Source organism: Procambarus clarkii, chromosome 32 (genome assembly GCF_040958095.1).
Source record: "Procambarus clarkii isolate CNS0578487 chromosome 32, FALCON_Pclarkii_2.0, whole genome shotgun sequence".
NCBI lineage: Eukaryota > Metazoa > Arthropoda > Malacostraca > Decapoda > Cambaridae > Procambarus > Procambarus clarkii.
Genome location: NC_091181.1, coordinates 18,978,196 through 19,002,346, shown reverse-complemented (window position 1 = coordinate 19,002,346; position 24,151 = coordinate 18,978,196). Strand labels below are relative to the sequence as shown.

The 24,151-nt window shown below is 41.3% G+C and overlaps 1 protein-coding gene across 3 annotated transcripts in view; it reads left to right on the top strand.

Moving 5' to 3' along the window:
* The window catches only part of LOC123751508 (carbonyl reductase [NADPH] 3), a 105,815-nt gene that overhangs the window by 12,506 nt on the left and 69,158 nt on the right, over positions 1 to 24,151 (top strand). The gene's annotated exons all lie outside the window — the stretch shown is intronic.

Genomic DNA, 24,151 nt, shown 5'->3' with positions numbered 1-24,151 from the left:
GGCAAGTAACAAAGTGATGCTACACACCGATAATGGGTCAGTATCAAAGTGATGCTACACTGCCATAATGGAACAGTATCAAAGTGATGCTACACCCCCATAATGGGACAGTATCAAAGTGATGCCAAACCCCCATAATGGGACATTATCAAAGTAATGCCACACCCCCATAATGGGACAGTATCAAAGTGATGCTACACCCCCATAATGGGTCGGTATCAAAGTGATGCTACACCCCCATAATGGGTCAGTATCAAAGTGATGCTACACCCCCAAATTGGGTCAGTATCAAAGTGATACTACACCCCCATAATGGGTCAGTATCAAAGTCATGCCACACCCCCATAATGGGACAGTATCAAAGTGATGCCACTCCCCCATAATGGGACAGTATCAAAGTGATGCCACACCCCCATAATGGGACAGTATCAAAGTGATGCCACACCCCCATAATGGGACAGAATCAAAGTGATGCAACACCCCCATAATAGGTCAGTATCAAAGTGATGCTACACCCCCATAATAGGACTGTATCAAAGTGATGCTACACCCCTATAACGGGTCAGTGTCAACGTGATGTCACACCCCCATAATGGGACAGTATCAAAGTGATGCCACACCCCCATAATGGGACAGTATTAAAGTGATGCCACACCCCTATAATGGGTAAGAATCAAAGTGATGCTACAACCCCATAAGTGTGGCATCACTTTGTAATCAAAGTGATGCCACACCCCCATAATGGGTAAGAATCAATGTAACAAACTGAACCCTAACACGTGTTACATCAAAGTGATGCAACACCCCCATAATGGGTCAGTATCAAAGTGATGCCACACCCCCATAATGGGTCAGTATCAAAGTGATGCCACACCCCCATAATGGGACAGTATCAAAGTGATGTTACACCCCCATAATGGGACAGTATCAAAGTGATGCCACACCCCCATAATGGGACATTATCAAAGTAATGCCACACCCTCATAATGGGAAAGTATCAAAGTGATGCTACACCCCCATAATGGGTCGGTATGAAAATGATGCTACACCCCCATAATGAGTCAGTATCAAAGAGAGGCCACACACCCATAATGGGAAAGTAACAAAGTGATGCTACACCCCCATAATGGGTCAGTATCAAAGTGATGCTACACCCCCATAATGGGTCAGTATCAAAGTGATGCCACACCCCAATAGTGAGTCAGTATCAGAGTGAAGCTACACCCCCATAATGGGTCAATATCAAAGTGATGCTACACCCCATAATGGGACAGTATCAAAGTGATGCTACAACCCCCATAATGGGACAGTATCGAAGTGAGGCTAGTACACTCCCATAATGGGTCAGTATCAAAGTGATGTCACACCCCCATAATGGGACAGTATCAAAGTGATGCCACACCCCCATAATGGGTCAGTATCAAAGTGATGCTACACCCCAAAATGAGACTGTATCAAAGTGAGGCTGGTACACCCCCATAATGGGTCAGTATGAAAGTGATGCTACAGCCCTATAATGGGTCAGTATCAAAGAGAGACTACTACACCCCCATAATGGGTCAGTATCAAAGTGATGCTTCACCCCCATAAGGGGTCAATATCAAAGTGATGCTACACCCCCATAATGGGTCAGTACCAAAGTGATGCTACACTCCCATAATGGGACAGTATCAAAGTGGTGCTATTCCCCTATAATGGAACAGTAACAAACTGATGCTACACCCCCATAATGGGCCAGTAACAAAATGATGCTGCACACCCATAATGGGTCAGTATCAAAGTGATGCTACACCGCCATAATGGGACAGTATCAAAGTGATGCTACACCCCCATAATGGGACAGTATCAAAGTGATGCTACACCCCTATAATAGGACAGTATCAAAGTGATGCCACACACCCATAATGGGTCAATATCAAAGAGATGCTTCACCCCCATAATGGGTCAGTAACAAAGTGATGCTACACACCTATAATGGGTCACTAACAAAGTGATGCTACACCCTCATAATGGGACAGTGTCAAAGTGATGCTACACCCCCATACTGGGTCAATAACAAAGTAATTCAACACCCCCATAATGGGTCAGTATGAAAGTGATGCTACACCCCCATAATGGGTCAGTAGTAGTGTGTAGTAAGCGCCACAGGGTATTTTTTTTTTCAGGTCCAATATCCCGTGTAGCGCTTGGGGGTTTTCTGGTCTAATATCCCGTGTAGCGCTTTGGGGTTTTCAGGGAAATTTGGGGAGTCACAGATGTGGAATTATGGAATTCTTATGAGAAAAATAATTTCCGAGATTTTAGAAGTTTGTTAAAAGTTCTTATTATGAAAATAATGTCATACGAGTTTGTTAAAGTTCTTATGGTAGAAATTCAAATATCACGTGTAGCGCTTTCGGGTTTCTTGGTGAATTTGGGCAGTCACAGATTTGGAATTAAGGAATTCTTATGAGGAAAATAATTTCTGAGATTTTAGAGGTTTGTTAAGCGTTCTTATGAGGAAAATAATGTCTTACGAGTTTGTTAAGAGTTCATATGGGAGAATTTTTTTTCAGAGTTCCTACCGATAATAAACAGATATTTAGGCTGTATATGTTTAAGTTGGATTCTTACTTAGAAACTAGTATATTGCTATATATCTGAATCATTTCACGGCCTTTCCCCTGCATCTCCTGCTCGTACATCACACCCCTCCCTCCCCCCCTTACCTCACAATCTCTCGCCGCACCTGTGTTTACTTTAGCCGGTCAGCCAGACGCCGCATGCAGGTCACCTCTTAATAATAATAATAATAATAATAATTTTATTTAGGTAAGGTACATACATAAAGAGATTTTACAAAGTTTGTTGGCTTTATAGATAGAGCTAGTGCATACAATGCCTAAAGCCACTATTACGCAAAGCGTTTCGGGCATCGTCTCCATAATATCTGGACCGTCCCTATCCTTCATATTGTTCATTCATAGTTCCTTTTCATTAAACTAGTCAGTTTTACATATATAAACAAAGTCAGGGTCTAGCTTACGTTCCCACCTTAGTTTTACTAATACATCTTCTTTAGTATCCAATCATTTTCTTCGAGATTTAAAACACAGCTATTTCAAACGAATTAAAATACAATAATTTTGTTATCGAGCTCCAGCTCCTATTCCCCGCCTTAGTCCCCTGTCGTATAATGAATACTAACAATCCAATCTCTCTAAAATTTAAAAATAATCATATTTCAAACGTAGTTCAATACAGTAATTTAGTTACCGAGCTCCAGCTCTTGTCCTCCACCTTAGTTCCCTCGCACATCTTCGTTAATACCTAATCAAATTCCTTGAAATTTTTACCCTCTGTATTTCAGACACAGTAAATAAGATCAAGTCAGTTACTGAGCTCCAGTTCTCATCCCCCGCGTTACTTCCCTCTCGTGTCTTCGGTATTATCCTATCAAATTCCCTGAAATTTCTACCCTCTGTATTTCAGACGTAGTTTAGTAAATGCAAACAATTATCAAACTCTAGCTCTTGTCCCCCAGCTAAGTTCATTTGTACAAGATCGTTAGTAACAGATCAATTTTCCCCGAAATTTAAAGCAGACATACTTCAAAGTTAGTAAATAAGATCAAGTCAGTTACTGAGCTCCAGCTCTCGTCCCCACATTAGTTCTCTCTCGTATATTTGTAAATAACCCATCAATTCCCCTGAAATTTTTACCCTCTGTATTTCAGACACCGTAAATAAGACCAAAACAGTTATCGAGCTCCAGCTCTCGTCCCCACCTTAGTTCTCTCTCGTATATTTGTAAATAACCCATCAATTTCCCTGAAATTTTTACCCTCTGTATTTCAGACATAGTAAATATGATGTAAACAATTATAAAACTCTAGCTCTTGTCCTCTGTCCAAGTTCACTCCTGTAAATTCATTACTATCAGTCCAAATCCACCTGAGATTTAAACACCCAACTACATTTTCAGACATAGTAAATAAAAACCAGTTCAGTTATCAAGTTTCAACTCTTGTCCCCCAGCTTAGTTCTTTTGTACAAGTTCTTTATTTCCAACTAAATCACCTGAGATTTAAGATCACCTTACTTCTAACGTAGTAAAATTAATCAAGGCATTAGCCAAGCTCCATTTCCTCAGCCTTAGATCATCGAACATAAATATATTCAATCAAGTCCATCTCCAGCCTAACTCTTTATCCGAGTAGTCACATAACCCTGACCTGTGTAATTATCTTTCATCCCCTCTCACATTCCTCTGTCTCATCCAAGTCTCATAAATTTACCCTCTCACATTCCTCTGTCTCATCCAAGTCTCATAAATTTAAATGTAGCTGTTAATTTGCGTTCTTTCCCCGTTCATAGCATATTCTCTGCAGGTTCAGACCAGTACTTAGTCTTACATATTCTCTAGTTCTTTCCATTTTATAGAAGACTTAAACAACTATTACTGTGTCCCCTATCTTATTTAAACATGACTCATATGTAAATATGCCCAACTCCTTCCATCCATTACAAGTCCTAGCGTGTTCACCGCCCAACTCACTACGCTTTTTCTACTTTACATGTTGTAGCATGTTTTCCGCGCATCTTGGTACCAACCCTTACAATCTCTCTCAATCCTTTACACGTCTCAGCATGTTCGCCTCGCATCTCACTACGCTGTCTACTTTACATGTTGTAGCATGTTTTCCGCGCATCTTGATACCATCCCTTACAATCTCTCAATCCTTTACACGTCCCAGCTTGTTCCCCCCGCCCAACTTTCAACCCTTTCTTACAATTTTCCTCCATCCCTCCGCTAAATGTTCTTACCCGTTCATTGCAGTCCACTACATATTCTCTATTCATCTTTGTACTAATTCGCAAAACTAGTTGTTTCTGTCATTTTAGTAAGTAAGTAGATCATCGTTATTAACAACAACAACAACAGTAACATTACTAATTCACAGTGAGTTACTACAGAGCATTTAGTAGTTATCCATTTTTCAAATAAGGTCAATATAAATCATTCTAAGACATCTTCGTACAATTAAAGATACTTGCCTGTTCACTAGGTCATTACTTACAGTAGCATCTTAAGGCATTGTTTTCGTATTCCACTGCGCCTGTGGAATACGAAATTGGAGACCAGAAGATGATCCTTGGACGTTACATGCGAGATGTAGTCCAGAATGTGCTTACATTATTCTTGCAAGGGGCAAGGAATTTGTTAAGAATGCTAGATTGACAATACCATTACCTATAAAACCTATAGACAATAATTTAATTAATATCCTAATGGAGGGTATGGATAAGTTCAAACATCTGATTCATCAAAAATTAATACCTGTTGAGAGTATAAGATATGCTTTAAGTGAGTACCTTAAGGAATCCAGAGATTTATTACCTTTTATTATACAAAGTAGATGTCTAGAAATAGTGTTGAGGTATATGCAAGAGGGTACAGATATTTGTTTACGGGTACGGGACTTAATTTATGAAGCAGTTGATGATAAAGAGGAACAAGAAGTTACGCCTGAAGATCTGGGATTGAAAACCTTACCGGAGACTTGTAATGGCACTGTTGAAAACAAGGACTGTACAGAACAATCTTGGGAAGAAGATATTTTATGCAGAGTTTGTATGGATAAAAATATAAATATTGTAATACTACCATGTAAACATATGGTGACATGCAGCGGTTGTCTGGATTAGGGCATGGCTATTCCAAAGGAAACAGAGAGTTAGTATAAATGGAGTCAAGTCAGCGTGGGAAAATGTTGTAAGTGGGGTGCCTCAGGGCTCTGTCCTGGGACCTCTGTTGTTTATAATATATATAAATGATTTAGATTCAGGTTTGAGTAGCAACATTTGCAAATTTGCCGATGATACGAAAATTGGTAGGGAAATTAATTCGGAGGAGGACTCACTATCACTTCAAGTTGATCTAGATAGGGTTTTGAAATGGTCGAAGGATTGGCAGATGCAGTTTAATGCTGATAAATGTAAAGTTCTGAGGTTAGGTAATGATGATAGGGTTACAAGATACGAGCTAGATGGTGTTGAGATTGCGAAGTCGAATTGCGAAAGGGATCTGGGAGTTATGATTAGCAAGAATTTAAAACAAAAGGATCAATGCATAAATGTTCGTAATAAGGCAAATCGGACACTTGGATTTATTAATCGCTGCGTTAGTAACAAGACACCTGGTGTGGTTCTCAAGCTATATCTTGCTCTAGTCAGGCCCCATTTAGATTATGCAGTTCAGTTTTGGTCGCCATATTATAGAATGGATATAAATTCACTTGAACGTGTCCAGCGTAGGATGACTAAGTGTATTCCCCAAATTAGAAATCTTTCATATGAAGAAAGATTAACAAAGCTTAAGTTGCATTCACTGGAAAGGCGAAGAGTTAGGGGTGACATGATAGAGGTTTACAAGTGGGTGAATGGACATAACAAAGGGGATATTAATAGGGTATTAAAAGTATCAACACAAGACAGAACACGAAACAATGGGTATAAATTGGATAAGTTTAGATTTAGGAAAGACTTGGGTAAATACTGGTTCAGTAACAGGGTTGTTGATTTGTGGAACCAATTGCCGCGTTACATTGTGGAGGTTTAACCTTGATTGTTTCAAGCATGGGTTGGACATGTATATGAGTGGGATTGGGTGGTTATAAATAGGAGCTGCCTCGTATGGGCCAATAGGCCTTCTGCAGTTTCCTTTGTTCTTATGTTCTTATGTTCTTATGGTTGTCTTTTATCTCTGAAATGCTGTCCAATTTGTAGAGGAAATATTTTATATATAATAAATCCAATTGCTTTTTGAACACTTGTATATGATTTCTTGAATACCTGTATATGATTTCTTGAATAATTGCATAACTACTATGATTAACTGTATATTATTTTCTTGAACACTTGTATATGATTTCTTGAACACTTCTATATGATTTTCTTGATTACCTGTATATGTTAAATGTTGTAATAAACTCGATGTCTCTTCTAAATAAGATTTTTATATCCTTAATAGAATAATTTGCTTATTACATTGGGGGACTAAAACAAGTACTTAATTATGCAACCGAATAATGACATGTTGTAGTAAGTTTAACGGAAATATTGAATACAATGACTAGAAAAGTTTCCTTTGACTATTGAAGGTGTATGTTTAATAAAGCTGAGTTACGAAAACAATGCCTTAAGATGCTACTGTAAGTAATGACCTAGTGAACAGGCAAGTATCTTAAATTGTACGAAAATGTCTTAGAATGATTTATATTGACCTTATTTGAAAAATGGATAACTACTAAATGCTCTGTAGTAACTCACTGTGAATTAGTAATGTTACTGTTGTTGTTGTTGTTGTTAATAACGATGATCTACTTACTTATTAAAATGACAGAAACAACATAAGAACATAAGAACATAAGAACAAAGGTAACTGCAGAAGGCCTATTGGCCCATACGAGGCAGCTCCTATTCTATAACCACCCAATCCCACTCATATACTTGTCCAACCCGTGCTTGAAACAATCGAGGGACCCCACCTCCACAATGTTACGCGGCAATTGGTTCCACAAATCAACAACCCTGTTACTGAACCAGTATTTACCCAAGTCTTTCCTAAATCTAAACTTATCCAATTTATATCCATTGTTTCGTGTTCTGTCCTGTGTTGATACTTTTAATACCCTATTAATATCCCCCCGGTTATGTCCATTCATCCACTTGTAAACCTCTATCATGTCACCCCTAACTCTTCGCCTTTCCAGTGAATGCAACTTAAGCTTTGTTAATCTTTCTTCATATGAAAGATTTCTAATTTGGGGAATTAACTTAGTCATCCTACGCTGGACACGTTCAAGTGAATTTATATCCATTCTATAATATGGCGACCAAAACTGAACTGCATAATCTAAATGGGGCCTAACTAGAGCAAGATATAGCTTGAGAACCACACCAGGTGTCTTGTTACTAACGCTGCGATTAATAAATCCAAGTGTCCGATTTGCCTTATTACGAACATTTATGCATTGATCCTTTTGTTTTAAATTCTTACTAATCATAACTCCCAGATCCCTTTCGCAATCCGACTTCGCAATCACAACACCATCTAGCTCGTATCTTGTAACTCTATCATCATTACCTAACCTCAGAACTTTACATTTATTAGCATTAAACTGCATCTGCCAATCCTTTGACCATTTCAAAACCCTATCTAGATCAACTTGAAGTGATAGTGAGTCCTCCTCCGAATTAATTTCCCTACCGATTTTCGTATCATCGGCAAATTTGCAAATGTTGCTACTCAAACCTGAATCTAAATCATTTATATATATTATAAACAACAGAGGTCCCAGGACAGAGCCTTGAGGCACTCCACTTACAACATTTTCCCACTCTGACTTGATTCCATTTATACTAACTCTCTGTTTCCTTTGGTATAGCCATGCCCTAATCCAGCTCAATACAGCACCCCCAATACCATGAGACTCTATTTTTTTAATCAGTCTTTCATGTGGCACTGTATCAAAAGCTTTGCTAAAGTCAAGGTATACAACATCGCAATCCTTACCACTATCAACTGCCTCAACAATGCTAGAATAAAAAGATAACAAATTTGTTAAACATGAACGGCCATTTATAAAACCATGTTGCGACTCAATTATTAATTTATGTTTTTCAAGATGAAGACGAATTTTATTTGCTATTATAGATTCGAGTAACTTTCCCACAATAGACGTTAGGCTAATTGGTCGATAGTTAGACGCAAGTGATCTATCTCCTTTCTTAAAAACTGGTATCACATTAGCAACTTTCCAAAACTCTGGCACTCTGCCTGACTCTATTGATTTATTAAATATGGTTGACAGTGGGTCACAAAGCTCCTCTTTGCATTCTTTAAGCACCCTAGCAAACACTTCATCCGGCCCTGGGGATTTGTTTGGTTTGAGTTTTACTATTTGTTTAAGAACATCCTCCCTGGTAACTGCTAAACTCGTCAACCTGTCCTCGTCCCCACCCACATAGACTTGTTCGGCTGAAGGCATATTGTTAAGTTCCTCTTTAGTAAATACAGATACAAAATATTTATTAAAAATACTACTCATCTCTTCATCACTATCTGTTATTTGACCTGTCTCAGTTTTTAATGGACCTATCCTTTCCCTAGTCTTAGTACGATATAACTGAAAAAACCCTTTAGGATTTGTCTTTGCTTGCCCTGCTATGCGAACTTCATAGTTTCTTTTTGCTTTCCTTATCTCTTTTTTAACATTTCTAACCAGTTGTACGAATTCCTGTTCTAAAGTGACCTCCCCATTTTTAATCCTTTTGTACCAAGCTCTCTTTTTACCTATAATTTTCTTCAAATTCTTTGTTATCCACTTTGGGTCATTATTATACGATCTATTCAATTTGTATGGTATACTACGTTCCTGTGCTTTGTTTAGAATATTCTTAAATAAGTTATATATTGAATCCACATCGAAATCCCCATTTAAGTCACCTATCGCTGGGTTCATGTCTCGCTCCAAGACCGGCCCACACCCCATACCCAAGCCTTTCCAATCAATTTGACCCAAAAAATTTCTTAGGCTATTAAAATCAGCTTTTCGAAAATCTGGCACTTTAACAGAATTTTCTCCTACTGGTCTATTCCATTCTATGCTAAATCTGATTTCTTTGTGATCACTGCTCCCTAGCTCACTCCCTATTTCGATGTCATTAATTTGCGTTTCCCTGTTAGTTAACACTAAATCTAAAATATTATTTTCCCGTGTTGGTTCCTTAATGTGTTGCGTAAGAAAGCAATCGTCAATTAATTCTAGAAAATCTTCTGCTTCACTATTCCCTGTTTTGTTCAACCAGTTTATTCCGCTAAAATTAAAGTCACCCATGACATAAATACTGTTAGATCTAGATGCTCTAGATATTTCATCCCATAGATGCTTTGCTTCCATTCTGTCTAAATTTGGTGGCCTATATATTACTCCTATTATAATATTATTAGCTTTTTCGTTTAATTCAATCCAAATAGTTTCTGTGTGTGGCTCTGTTTTGATTCCCTCTTTGAGACTACATTTCAAATTGTCCCTAACATATATGGCTACTCCACCTCCTCGTCTAATATATCTATCTGTGTGAAATAGTTTAAATCCATATATTTGATATTCAGCTAATAGTTCTCTATTTTCTACATTCATCCACGTTTCGGTAAGTGCAATAATATCTATTTTTTCTGTGCAGACAAGAGCATTTAATTCGTTAATTTTATTTCTTAGACTTCTACTGTTAGTGTAATATACCCTAAGTGAATTGTTATTTTGCGGACCTTCTCTTTCCCTGATCGTTTTGCCAATTCCTTTCTCCCACAAACACATACTTTTATTACCTCCTTCCTCCAAATCAATTCCCATACCTCTATCTACTAACAGTTTAAACCCAAACAAACACCTCTAACCACTTCTTCTAGCGAGTTCGCAACAGCAACAACCCCAGCTCTCGATAGATGCACCCCATCACGAGCATACATTTCATTTCTTCCATAGAAGTGTTCCCAGTTGTCTATGAAAGATATTGCATTTGATTTGCAATATCTTTCCAGCCGGCAATTGACACCAAGTGCCCTCGATATCCATTCATTTCCCACTCCCTTTCTTGGAAGAATGCCACATATGATCGGGATTCCTCCCTTGCTCCTAACTAACTCTATGGCTGTTTTATACCTCTGAATCAGTTCCTCACTCCTGACTCGACCAACATCATTTCCTCCCACGCTAATGCAAATAATGGGATTGTTCCCATTACCAGCCATAATATCATTCATGTTGTTTATAATATCACCAATGCCAGCTCCGGGATAGCAAACCCTTAACCTGTTCCCCCTATCTCTAGCACAAAACGTTCTATCCAAATACCTTATCTGGGAATCTCCCACAACTAATGTTTGCTTAGGTACTTCCTTTACTTTCTGAGGGGCCTGCGCTTCCTTTCTCTTCGTTGCTTTCCCTTTTGCGCGATCCACAGTCTCTCCACAGCACTCGTCCTCCAAAACGTCAAATGAATTTGAAGTTGCTATGGCGTTTGAAGGCGGCTTTATCAAAGTCTTCTTAAGGCCCCTGTCTTTCGCAACTCTCCAAGACGAGGTCCCTTTACTGCTGGTCTCCTCCTTCGTTACTTCTCGTTGTTTTTTAAGCTGACGCACCTCCTCCCGCAGAGAGTCCAACTCTGTCCTCAGGGCTAGTTTTGCGAATTAGTACAAAGATGAATAGAGAATATGTAGTGGACTGCAATGAACGGGTAAGAACATTTAGCGGAGGGATGGAGGAAAATTGTAAGAAAGGGTTGAAAGTTGGGCGGGGGGAACATGCTGGGACGTGTAAAGGATTGAGAGATTGTAAGGGATGGTATCAAGATGCGCGGAAAACATGCTACAACATGTAAAGTAGACAGCGTAGTAAGATGCGAGGCGAACATGCTGAGACGTGTAAAGGATTGAGAGAGATTGTAAGGGTTGGTACCAAGATGCGCGGAAAACATGCTACAACATGTAAAGTAAAAAGTGAGTTGGGCGGTGAACACGCTAGGACTTGTAATGGATGGAAGGAGTTGGGCATATTTACATATGACTCATGTTTAAATAAGATAGGGGACACAGTAATAGTTGTTTAAGTCTTCTATAAAATGGAAAGAACTAGAGAATATGTAAGACTAAGTACTGGTCTGAACCTGCAGAGAATATGCTATGAACGGGGAAAGAACGCAAATTAACAGCTACATTTAAATTTATGAGACTTGGATGAGACGGAGGAATGTGAGAGGGGATGAAAGATAATTACACAGGTTGGGGTTATGTGAGTACTCGGATAAAGAGTTAGGCTGGAGATGGACTTGATCGAATATATTTATGTCTGATGATCTAAGGCTGAGGAAATGGAGCTTGGCTAATGCCCTGATTAATTTTACTAGGTTACAAATAAGGTGATCTTAAATCTCAGGTGATTTAGTTGGAAAATAAAGAACTTGTACAAAATGAACTAAGCTGGGGGACAAGAGTTGAAACTTGATAACTGAACTGGTTTTTATTTAGTATGTCTGAAAATGTAGTTGGGTGTTTAAATCTCAGGGGGATTTGGACTGATAGTAATGAATTTACAGGAGTGAACTTGGACAGAGGACAAGAGCTAGAGTTTTATAATTGTTTACATCATATTTACTATGTCTGAAATACAGAGGGTAAAAATTTCAGGGAAATTGATGGGTTATTTACAAATATACGAGAGAGAATTAAGGTGGGGGACGAGAGCTGGAGCTCGATAACTGTTGTGATCTTATTTACGGTGTCTGAAATACAGAGGGTAAAAATTTCAGGGGAATTGATGGGTTATTTACAAATATACGAGAGAGAACTAAGGTGGGGGACGAGAGTTAGAGCTCGATAACTGTTTTGATCTTATTTACTTATTTACGGTGTCTGAAATACAGAGGGTAAAAATTTCAGGGGAATTGATAGGATATTACCAAAGACTTGAGGGGGAAGTAGGGTGGGGGACGAGAGCTGGAGCTCAGTAACTAACTTGATCTTATTTACTAACTTTGAAGTATGTCTGCTTTAAATTTCGGGGAAAATTGGTCTGTTACTAACGATCTTTTACAAATGAACTAAGCTGGGGGACAAGAGCTAGAGTTTGATAATTGTTTGGATTTACTAAACAACGTCTGAAATACAGAGGGTAGAAATTTCAGGGAATTTGATAGAATAATACCGAAGACACGAGAGGGAAGTAAGGCGGGGGATGAGAGCTGGAGCTCAGTAACTGACTTGATCTTATTTACTGTGTCTGAAATACAGAGGGTAAAAATTTCAGGGAATTTGATTAGGTATTAACGAAGATGTGCGAGGGAACTAAGGTGGAGGACAAGAGCTGGAGCTCGGTAACTAAATTACTGTATTGAACTATGTTTGAAATATGATTATTTTTAAATTTTAGAGGAATTGGACTGTTAGTATTCATTATACGACAGGGGACTTAGGCGGGGGATAGGAGCTGGAGCTCGATAACAAAATTATTGTATTTTAATACGTTTGAAATAGCTGTGTTTTAAATCTCGAAGAAAATGATTGGATACTAAAGAAGATGTATTAGTAAAACTAAGGTGGGAACGTAAGCTAGACCCTGACTTTGTCTATATATGTAAAACTGACTAGTTTAATGAAAAGAAACTATGAATGAACAATATGAAGGAGAGGGACGGTCCAGATATTTGGAGAAGATAAGATAAGATTAAGAGATGACCTGCATGCGGCGTCTGGCTGAACGGCTAAAGTAAACACAGGTGCGGCGAGAGATTGTGAGGTAAGGGGGGGAGGGAGGGGTGTGATGTACGAGCAGGAGATGCAGGGGAAAGGCCGTGAAATGATTCAGATATATAGCAATATACTAGTTTCTAAGTAAGAATCCAACTTAAACATATACAGCCTAAATATCTGTTTATTATCGGTAGGAACTCTGAAAAAAAAATCTCCCATATGAACTCTTAACAAACTCGTAAGACATTATTTTCCTCATAAGAACGCTTAACAAACCTCTAAAATCTCAGAAATTATTTTCCTCATAAGAATTCCTTAATTCCAAATCTGTGACTGCCCAAATTCACCAAGAAACCCGAAAGCGCTACACGTGATATTTGAATTTCTACCATAAGAACTTTAACAAACTCGTACGACATTATTTTCATAATAAGAACTTTTAACAAACTTCTAAAATCTCGGAAATTATTTTTTTCATAAAAATTCCATAATTCCACATCTGTGACTCCCCAAATTTACCTGAAACCCCCAAAGCGCTACACGGGATATTGGACCTGAAAACCCCCAAGCGCTACACGGGATATTGGACCTGAAAACCCCCAAGCGCTACACGAGATATTGGACCTGAAAAAAAATCCCCTGTGGCGCTTACTCCACACTACTTGGGTCAGTATCAAAGTCATGCCACACCCCAATAATGGGTCAGTATCAGAGTGATGCTACACCCCCATAATGGTTCAATATCAAAGTGATGCTACACCCCATAATGGGACAGTATCAAAGTGATGCTACACCCCCCATAATGGGTCAGTATCAAAGTGATGCTACACCCCCATAATGGGTCAGTATCAAAGTGATGCTACACCCCCTTTAATGGGTCAGTATCAAAGTGAGGCTAGTACACCCCAATAATGGGTCAGTATCAGAGTGATGCGACACCCCTATAATGGGTCAGTATCAAAGTGATGCCACACCCCCATAATGGGCCAGTATCAAAGTGATGCTACACCCCCCATAATGGGTCAGTAACAAAGTGATGCTACACACCCATAATGGGTCAGTATCAAAGTGATGCTATACCGCCATAATGGGACAGTATCAAAGTGATGCTACACCCCCATAATGGGACAGTATCAAAGTGATGCTACACCCCCATAATAGGACAGTATCAAAGTGATGCTACACCCCTATAATAGTACAGTATCAAAGTGATGCCACACACCCATAATGGGTCAGTAACAAAGTGATGCTACACACCCATAATGGGACAGTATCAAAGTGATGCTACACCCCCATAATAGGACAGTATCAAAGTGATCCTACACCCCTATAATAGTACAGTATCAAAGTGATGCCACACACCCATAATGGGTCAGTAACAAAGTGATGCTACACACCCATAATGGGTCAGTAACAAAGTGATGCTACACCCTCATAATGGGACAGTGTCAAAGTGAAGCTACACCCCTATAATGGGTCAATATCAAAGTGATACTACACCTTCATACTGGGTCAATAACAAAGTAATTCAACACCCCCATAATGGGTCAGTATGAAAGTGATGCTACACCCCCATAAGGTGTCAATATCAAAGTGATGCTACACGCCCATAATGGGTCAGTACCAAAGTGATGATATTCTCCCATAATGGGACAGTATCAAAGTGATGCTATACCCCCATAATGGGACAGTATGAAAGTGATGCTACAACCCCCATAATGGGTCAATATCAAAGTGATGCTACACCCCTCATAATGGGTCAGTAACAAAGTGATGCTACACAGCCAAAATGGGTCAGTAACAAAGTGATACTACACCCCCATAATGGTACAATATGTAAGTGATGCTACACCCCATAATGGGACAGTATCAAAGTGATGCTACACCCCTCATAATGGGTCAGTATCCAAGTGATGCTACACCCCCATAATGGGTCAGTATCAAAGTGATGCTGCACCCCTTTAATGGGTCAGTATCAAAGTGAGGCTAGTACACCCCATAATGGGCCAGTATCAAAGTGAGGGTAGTACACCCCCATAATGAGTCAGTATCAAAGTGATGCTACACCTCCATAATGGGCCAGTATCAAAGTGATGCTACACCCCAAAATGAGACAGTATCAAAGTGAGGCTAGTACACCCCCATAATGGGTCAGTATCAAAGTGATGCTACAGCCCTGTAATGGGTCAGTATCAAAGTGAGGCTAGTACACCCCCATAATGGGTCAGTATAAAAGTGATGCTACACCCCCATAATGGGTCAGTATCAAAGAGAGGCTACTGCACCCCCTATAATGGGTCAGTATCAAATTGATGCTACACCCCCATAAGGGGTCAATATCAAAGTGATGCTACACGCCCATAATGGGTCAGTACCAAAGTGATGCTACACTCCCATAATGGGACAGTATCAAAGTGATGCTACACCCCCCATAATGGGTCAGTATCAAAGTGATGCTACACCCCCCATAATGGGTCAGTAACAAAGTGATGCTACACACCCATAATGGGTCAGTATCAAAGTGATGCTACACCCCCATAATGGGACAGTATCAAAGTGATGCTACACCCCATAATGGGTTAATATCAAAGTGATGCTACACCCCCATAATAGGTCAGTAACAAAGTGATGCTACACACCCATAATGGGTCAGTAACAAAGTGATGCTATACACCCATAATGGGACAATATCAAAGTGATGCTACACCCCCATAATGGGTCAGTATGAAAGTGATGCTACACCCCCATGATGGGTCAGTATCAAAGTGATGTCACACCCCCTTAATGGGTCAGTATCAAAGTGATGCTACACCCCTATAATGGGTCAGAATCAAAGTGATGTAACACCCCCATAATGGGACAGTATCAGAGTGATGCTACACCCCCATAATGGGACAGTATCAAAGTAATGATACACCCCATAATTGGTCAGTATCAAAGTGAGGCTACACCCCCATAATGGGACAGTATCAAAGTAATGCTACACCCCATAATTGGTCAGTATCAAAGTGAGGCTACACCCCTATAATGGGACAGTTTCAAAGTGATGCTACACCTGGGTGTAGGGTGCAGGCTGTCGTTCTGGGTGTGAGAGGGGAAGGGCCACGCGGTGCGAGCTCCACGTGGAGCTCGCACCGCGAGCAATACCAAAAAACAATATATATCAAGGGATATTTTAGTGATACAGGAACTAAAGACAGTCAGATAACTTTTAATGTGTGTCTCAACATATTAAACAACATATAGTGATTACCATCCGACCGTTTGTGTTCAAGAAAAAAATGAGTGAAATTTGTGTGTAGTCAAGGCCTGCCCTCGTGGTGCCAGGAACCTTAGGCAATAGTTGCCAAGTCGTCAATAAATCAGTGCCCATAGTGCTAAGCTCTCTATGCAAACATGTGTCTATTATAAAAAAAAATTAAGATAACATATTTTAATATCAAGTGAACAAATTATGCACAAAATAAGTCCGTCGTGTGTATGTAAACAAGGGCCATTTGGAGGTAGGCCCACCTTGATTACCCACTGTGTGTTTATTCTTCCAAATATTGTAACGTACTCAGTTAACTAGTATCCAGACACAGAAACCAGAAGCCTCCACTGTAAGATAACTAGTGGGAAAATGCAAGTAATATAATCTAACAAGTGAACAAAACAAATTAAGAGTGCGACACGTGGTAACAACACTGCCAGTCCATACAGCCTCCTCCAGGCCTATCTCAAGTTGGTAAACATCCACGGTCAACACCCACGGTCAAGCCCCCAACGGTCAACACCCCACCTTGTAAGACCTTGTAAGACCATCACGACTGAACAGAAGTGTTCAACAAAAATGTCTTTGATAAAAACGTGCATAGAATGCAACATGAAGGTAAATTACCGACAGAGCTTTCAATGCCAACTCTGTTCAGCAGCCATACACAAAAAATGTGCCAACATGACTAATAATTCAAGGAGAAATGGTCCCAGTGACCACTCTGTGTATTGGCTCTGCAAAAAGGATGATGTAACTTTTTTGAAGATGATGGAAATCCTGGATAAAACTCCCGCCGAAAACAGAGAATTACTAATTAATGCCTGCATAGCAATTTCTAATGTCTTCAAACAAATTGTACATGACACCAAGATACAACCAGATGCGGCACAGAGCTCGGTGGCAGCGGCGCCTGAGCAGAGCGTGGAGTCGGGGACGACTGAGCAAAGCGGGGAGTCGGGGACGCCTGAGCAGAGTGGGGAGTCGGGGACGCCTGAGCAGAGCGGGGAGTCGGGGACGCCTGAGCAGAGCGGGGAGTCGGGGACGCCTGAGCAGAGCGGGGAGTCGGGGACGCCTGAGCAGAGTGCAGAGTCGGGGACCCCTGACCAGTGCGCGGAGTCGGGGACCCCTGAGCAGAGCGCGGTGTCAATGGCGCTGGAGCAAAGCGCGGTGTCGCGGGCACCGGAGCAGAGCGCAGTGGCGATAGCACCGGAGCAGAGCGCGGTGTCACAGGCCCCGGAGCAGAACACAGTGTTGGGGACGCCGCAGCAGAGTGCGGTCCCTGGCAAAGGTAAACAAAACAAGGCCCTAAAATCTGTTGGTATTACAAATGGGCTACCTGTAAACATGGAATATCAGGAAGAAGAAATGGAACATGTAAGTACGATCACCCTAGAAAGTGCAGAAACCTGCACTCTAGCCTGTATTTACCTCAATACAGGTAAATGTACCAAAAGCTGTGAATTATTTCACACAGAAATTTGCAAGAACGCTTTGGACAGGAAAGAGTGCTTCAATGCTGAATGTCCAGCTTTTCATATAAGAGGTACCAGGCTAATAAAACCGACAGACCGCCACTATGAAAACAGCCACTACTCCATCGACCAGGATAATTTTTTAGCAAGAGGAGGAGGAGAAGAATGGCTAAAAATGACCAGACTCTACCACCAACTCGGTCAAATGCTAGAGAGGACGCAAACACAGTGGCCTCCTTACCAGAGCCTCAGATATTAACACCAAGTAAAGCATCCAGCACTTCCACTAACACTATAACATAATTTATATTTGCCAACATCCAGGGTATAAAAACACGCAAATCCAACAAAGTTCACTTTATAAATGGTCTCCTTCATGAGGCAAATGCAGTGTTTGCAGCCCTAACGGAAACTCACACAAAGGACTACCTTGATAGTGAAATATGGATCTCAGAGTACTATCTTTTCAGATGTGATAGAAAACACCGGCTTCAGGGTGGGGTCAGCCTCTACATCAAAGACACACTCATCTGTAGTGAGCTGCTGAACACCTCAAATCATATGGTGGAAGTGCTGATAGTCAAAATAGAGATCCTAAATGTAGTTGTTGTCCTTGCATATAAGTCACCGGAGGCAAACCCTCAGCAGTTTAAAGACCAACTAATGAAAATAGAACACTACTTGGAAAACCTCACAAATCCAGCTCCGAACATCATCCTGCTTGGAGACTTCAACCTACGGCACCTGAAATGGAAGCACCTGGCTAATACAGTAATATCAGAAAGAATAACAGAAAGTAGCCTAAATGAACAGGCACATGCAAATGACCTGCTACGGATGTGCGACAGGTTTGCCTTAAACCAGCAAATAGTAGAACCAACTAGGAAGGAGAACACGCTGGACCTCATTTTCACTAATAATGATCAATTGATCGGGAATATAATGATTACAAATACCTGTTACTCAGATCACAACTTAACTGAAGTTCTGACAACCATGGGGAATAGACCTTCAAAACCAGTCCAGATTCCCGGTGGAGGAGATTTCAGCAAATTCAACTTCAATAATAAACAGATAAACTGGGAGCAAATAAACCAGGACTTCACAGAAATAAACTGGGAAGAACAGCTAGAAAATGCAAACCTGAACCAGTGCCTGGAAAAAATGAGCTCAGTAGCACTAGAAATATGTTCAAACTGCATACCCCTAAGAAAAAAGAGAAAGAGATGCAGATTGGAACGGGAACGTCGTTCCCTATATAGGCGAAGAAAACGAAACACGGAACAACTTGAGAGTCGCACCCTATCTCAAGAACGGCGAAGAAGGTTAGGTAGAGAAATAGAAACAATTGAACTCAAGCTACAAGAATCACACAAAACCCAGGAGAGGCAAAGAGAGCAAAAGGCAAAATCAGTGAAATAGAGAGAAATCCGAAATATTTTTTCTCCTATGCAAAATCAAGATAAAAAAAAACACATCTAGTATCGGGCCCCTGCGAAAGAGAGATGGAACTTTCACCGATGACAATAAAGAAATGAGCAAGTTACTGAGGAAGCAGTACGACTCTGTTTTCAGCGTGCCACTAAAGATTGATAACCTAAATGAATTTTTCATGGAAATGATACAACATCAAATCATATATCAGACGTCACCCTATCCCCACTGGATTTTGAAGAAGCCATAAACAGTATGCCTATGCACTCTGCATCAGGCCCGGATTCTTGGAACTCCATATTCATCAAGAACTGTAAAAAAACACTATCGCAGGCCCTTCACATTCTGTGAAGAGAAAGCCTAGATACTGGCGTTATCCCTGACATACTAAAAACAGCAGAGATAGCACCACTCCATAAAGGAGGAAATAAGGCAGAGGTAAAAAATTACAGACCGATAGCACTAACATCGCACATCATAAAAAATTTTGAGAGAGTGCTAAAAAGTAAGATCACAAAATACATGGAAACGCCATTTTCTGGGTGAGTCCCGGAGGCTCCCCGGCATCCCTCCCTCCCTCCGGTCGGCGGTTTTTCGCGTTTTTGACATCCAGCCTCAAGAACTGAGGTGTGGGTAGCCGGCGCGGGGGGTCTGGGGCTCCCCCTTCCCCCTCCCGGTGAGGGGGGAGCTGCGCAGACAGCGGCGCGGCAGTGTGTGACGTCACACTAGTTTGCTTGTTTTCGGTTGGGGAGTTCTATCCACTAGTTCGGTTTTAGGTAGCAATTTTAACCAGAATAGGGGTTTGTTTTGGGGCGCTTACCTTTCTGGGTGCCTGTTCCGGTCGATGGCAGACATAGAATGCTTCCACTAACACGGGGGCTTCTATAGGCCATTGCTCCCCTTGCCTCTCTGAGGGGGCCCGGTTCTGGCCGTGGTCCCCGGTAGGCCTAAGAACTCCATACACATGACTGATGCCAAAGTCTGACATTAGCATATCAGCCTGGGATAGCTCTGGGGAGCCGACGGGGCTCCCCCCAGAAAAGACAGCAGCTTTATATTTACAATTATTTATGATGTAATATCAAAATATAAGAAATAAAACATACTAACCTAATATAATTGGTCTGAAATATGCAACATCCTGCAACATCAAGAGGGAGAACGTCTGGAGTTGCAGGCCTAAGATCTTGAGTGGCATATGCCGCAGGAGGTGTGGCCAGTGCCGCAGGTGCGGCAGGTGTGGCAGGTGCCGCAGGAGGTGTGGCAGGTGCTGCGGGTGCCTGGGAGTGTGAGGCGAGGTAGTGTGTGTTGTGGGGCGGGAGGCTGCGACACACTCCTGCAGCGAGCCCTCCTCTATCTTCACTCAAGAGAACTCTGTTTTGCCTCAGTGCGGCTTTACACTTCTTCTTTACTTGGCTAGCGCGTAGAGCTCTTGCCTTTAGAGCTTTCTTCTTGTCCGATACCATAACCATTGTGCAGTAGATACAACAAAATACGATCTACAGGATGATCTGTGAGAGCGCGTCAGGGATACGACACCTGCACAGATACAGAGGGGCTGACTGAGTCAGTAATCGGCTTATCCTCCCTCCCTCTCACACAAGACTGTTGCCAATGAGTGAGTTTATAATTTGTATATGCATAACAAGATATTTTCCACTCTATTACGAAATACTAGACGCTTACAACATATGACGCATCACCCTACGGCGCAGCCAAGCCGCGAGGACCAGATATTGGGACAATTGCGGCTGGAAAATTTACTCTAATTACGTTATTTATTATCATAACATTAAACGGTTTGTACCATGGTGTTGCCAGAACGTTGTAGTATTTTTATAAATTTTTCAGAAAAATTCGTGTTTGGCCGAATATTTTCACTGCAATGCCCCCTAATGGGTCAGTATCAAAGTGAGGCTACACCCCCAGAATGGGACAGTATCAAAGTAATGCTACACCCCATAATGGGTCAGTATCAAAGTGATGCTACACCCCCATAATGGGTCAGTATCAAAGTGATGCTACACCCCCATAATGGGTCAGTATCAAAGTGATGCTACACCCCCATAATGGGTCAGTATCAAAGTGATGCTACACCCCCATAATGGTCAGTATCAAAGTGATGCTACACCCCCATAATCCCAGCAAACACAAAACGTTTTGGAAACTTTCACCAAAGTTTCATCATGGTTGTGGGGAGAGATAAGTTTCATTGGTGGTTCAACAGGCACATGAGCAACCTTTAACCCAAGAATGGTAAAAGTATTTCTTTATATAATATGGCAAATGCTGCCTTTTCTTACACTAGTTTCACCTTTATTTATTAAAAAAAAATATTTTGTTCATGTTTATATATTCAATTTATGTACATTATACATATAAATATTGACTGCTGTGACTTAATTGTATGATAGGTGTGCAAAACATTTACTTTTTATTATGATTTGCTAAAAATTGTTTTATAACCCTGTTTGCTAAATGATGTATTCAGTAACACTGTTTTTATGTTTAAATTATATTTTGGTACTTTATGCATAATACATCACTATAATGGAAAATGCTGCTGCATAGGTGTATGAAGGACACACGCAACAATTAATCTACCATTTTTTTTCTAATAACAAAATTAGAGTGCATCAAAATACCTCTTTATCACATGCATCTGTATTATAGTAGATTTTACATTAAATATAACTGAAGAACAAATAGATGAGTACAACTAGGCAAGTACAACTATATGAGTGAAACTAGGAAAGTACATGTAGCTAGGTGAGTACACAATGGTGAACACTGCTAGATGAATGCAAGTAGGTGAGTACAACTACATGAGAACTACTAGGCGGTGCATGTATGTGAGTACAACTGCTTGAGAGCAACTAGGTGAGTGCATGTAGGTAAATACAACTCGCCAACACCTCAGTACTATAGAAGTCAAGGAAGAGGAGGGGAAGGGGAGTATATGGAAGTGCATCCATACTGCACTTAAGGAGGAGAAGGGCGAGAAGTAAGGAGGAGAGCAAGGAGGAGGAGGGCGAGGAGGAAGGAGGAGGAGGGTGAGGAGGAGGGCGAGGAGGAGGGCCAGAAGGAAGGATGAGGAGGAAGGCGAGGTGGAAGGAGGAAGAGGGCAAGGGGTGAGGAGGAGGGTGAGGAAAAAGGAGAAGGGCGAGGAGTATGGAGGAGGAGGTCGAGGAGGAAGTGTAGTAGATGGAGGAGTTCGAGGAGGTCGAGGCAGAGGAGGAGGGAAGATGAGGTAATGGAGGAAGGAGTAGGTCTAGGAGGAAGAGAAGGGAGGGGGAAGGAGGTGCAAGGATGAGGGGCAAGAGGAGGGGGAGGGGTAAAAGAAGAGGTAAAGAGGGGGGAGGGGTAAGAGAAGGGTGGATGAGGAGGAGGGGAGGATGGGGAAGAGAAAGAGGATGAAAATGAGGAGGAAGGGGAAGAGGGGAGGGGATGAGAAGGAAGGGAAAGAGGAGGGGGAGATGGGAGGGGGGTAATAGAAGGGGGAGGGGGGAAGAAGGGAGGGGGTAAGAGAAAGGGAAAGAGAATGGGCTAGGGATAAGAGAAGGGGGATGAGGAGGGTGGAGGGGTAAGGGAAGGGGGATGCAGAGAGGGGGAGTGGTAAGAGAAGGGGGGATGTGAAGGAAGGGAAAGAGGAGGGGTAAGAGAAGGGGGATGAGGAGGAAGGGGAATAGGAGTGGGGAGGGGTAGGAGAAGCGGAATGAGTAGGAAAGGGAAGAGAAGGGGAGAGGGGAGGGGTAAGGAAAGGGGGAATGATGAGGAGGGGGGAAGAGGGGAGAAGATGGGGAGGGAGTGTAACGGGATCTGTGTGATGGCTGGGGCATGTACACTATAAGCCTACAACAGTTGCCATGACGTGTTAGGACGCTGGATTAAACAGGCATGTCTTGGTAGATGACTATTGTGTGTTCATCTTCATAAAATACAGCAAGAAAAATAAAGAATCAGATAATAATGTTTTAAATAACTTTATCTCTGATTTTACTTCTGAATTAAATTAATATTATAAATTGAACATGCAGGTTGGTGACACAGCGACAATTGTTGTGAGGGTCCCAACAGGCGACGGTCTATCACAGTGGTGGGCCAGTGTTTATACCCGCACGTAGTGACCATCACCCCTTCCCCCTGCTCTTCTCCTTCCTCCTCATCTCCCTTTCTCTTACCCCTCCCCCTCCTCTTCCCCTTCCTCCTCATCCCCCTTCTTTTACCCCTCCCCTCTTCCTCCACATTTCCATTCTCCTCCACATCCCCATTCTCTTACGTGACATGAACCCAGCGATGAACCCATCGCTGGTTCTGGGTTCACGTCTTGCTCCCATACCGGCTCACCACCCATCCCCAGAACTGGCCAATGTATTCCACCCAAAAAATTTCTTAGGACATTAAAATCAGCTTTTCGAAAATCTGGCCCTTTAACAGAATTTTCTCCTACAAATCTATTCCACTCTATGCAAAATCTGATTTCTTTGTGATCACTGTTCCTTAGTTCACTCCCTATTTCGAAGCCATTAATGTGTGTTTCTCTGTTAGTTAACACTAAATCTAAAATATTATTTTCCCGCATTGGTTCCATAATGTGTTACTTAAGAAAATAATCATCAATTAATTCTAAAAAAATCTTCTGCTTCTTGAACTTGTAGCTCTCTAATACAAACAAGTAATTTATAATATACCGTTT